The sequence below is a fragment of the Mastomys coucha genome, unplaced genomic scaffold, assembly GCF_008632895.1.
Source record: "Mastomys coucha isolate ucsf_1 unplaced genomic scaffold, UCSF_Mcou_1 pScaffold7, whole genome shotgun sequence".
NCBI classification, from domain to species: Eukaryota; Metazoa; Chordata; class Mammalia; order Rodentia; family Muridae; genus Mastomys; species Mastomys coucha.
This window is the reverse complement of record NW_022196913.1, coordinates 3,738,372-3,739,437: the sequence shown is the minus strand read 5'-3', so window position 1 is coordinate 3,739,437 and position 1,066 is coordinate 3,738,372. Positions and strand designations below refer to the sequence as shown.

General features: G+C 37.8%; 1 protein-coding gene and 1 pseudogene across 16 annotated transcripts in view; one reads left to right on the top strand and one right to left on the bottom strand.

Annotated features, from left to right (window-relative positions):
* The window catches only part of Celf2 (CUGBP Elav-like family member 2), an 859,338-nt gene that overhangs the window by 819,757 nt on the left and 38,515 nt on the right, over window positions 1-1,066 (top strand). The gene's annotated exons all lie outside the window — the stretch shown is intronic.
* LOC116082811 overlaps window positions 1-1,066 on the bottom strand; it is a 10,875-nt pseudogene that overhangs the window by 5,315 nt on the left and 4,494 nt on the right.

Below are 1,066 nucleotides of genomic sequence, written 5' to 3'. Positions count from 1 at the left end.
GTTTTCTGTTTTGTCGTTTTTATTTTTCAAAACAGGGCTTCTCTGTGTAGCCCTGGTTTTCCTGAAACTTTCTGTAGACCAGGCTGGCCTCAAACTCACAGAGATCTGCCTGCTTCTGCCTATGATTTTTTTTCTAATGTTTTGATTTTTTTATGCCATGTGAAAAGTCTACATACAATGTGTAAGAGCCATTCATTCTAGTCTAGTACAGTGCATGCATCTCTAAGGAGGTACCTGAACTGGTCAGTGATGTTGACAAGGTCAACATAAGATTTAGTTCCTGAGGAATCATAGCCACACTTTACCTGAGGGTATTCCCTGCTGACAGGAAACTGAGAACTAATCAATGCTGACATCTTAGAGAAAAGTTATCTAGGGTAGTTTGGGCTTTTTATTACAAGGTTCTTATCAAATATGGCTTTCAGAATGTTCTTATTTCATAATACAGAATAAAAAAGCATCATTGATCGAGAGCACCTCGAACCACGGACTCAAAGGTAGACTTGAGAAATAATCATCCTTAGCAAGCATCTGTTAGTTACATGGGTAGTGCCAATTCCAGATTGCCATGGAATACCTGATGGGTAGTGCCAGTTCCAGAGTGCCATGGAATACCTGATGGGTAGTGCCAATTCCAGAGTGCCATGGAATACCTGCATTGGTTAGAAAACAATGAGATCCATTTAGCTTAGAATACTTTTTACTTATAACGTACTTATAAAACATGAGCCATTTTATTAATTCAGGAACACACTCATAAGGAATATCTCAGTTCTGTATCCTCCCATTGTTCCCCTCATGCTTACTGTTTCTCATTGCTTATCATTACAGAAAGGGAATGAATCTCAAGGCAATCAATTTGCCCCTATAGTAGCTATTTTTGTATGTGTTTTGACTAAGCAGAGTCAAAACAGTAAAAACAAGCTATTTGTAGGGTTGAGTCAGTCAACAGCCCTCACATCATTTTTACTACAGAAAAGATTGACATTCATTCCTTGACTCATTTCTTCTAAGTTGTACTTCCTCATTTCTGTAAGTTTCAACATCTTTGAGATACCTTAAAAAA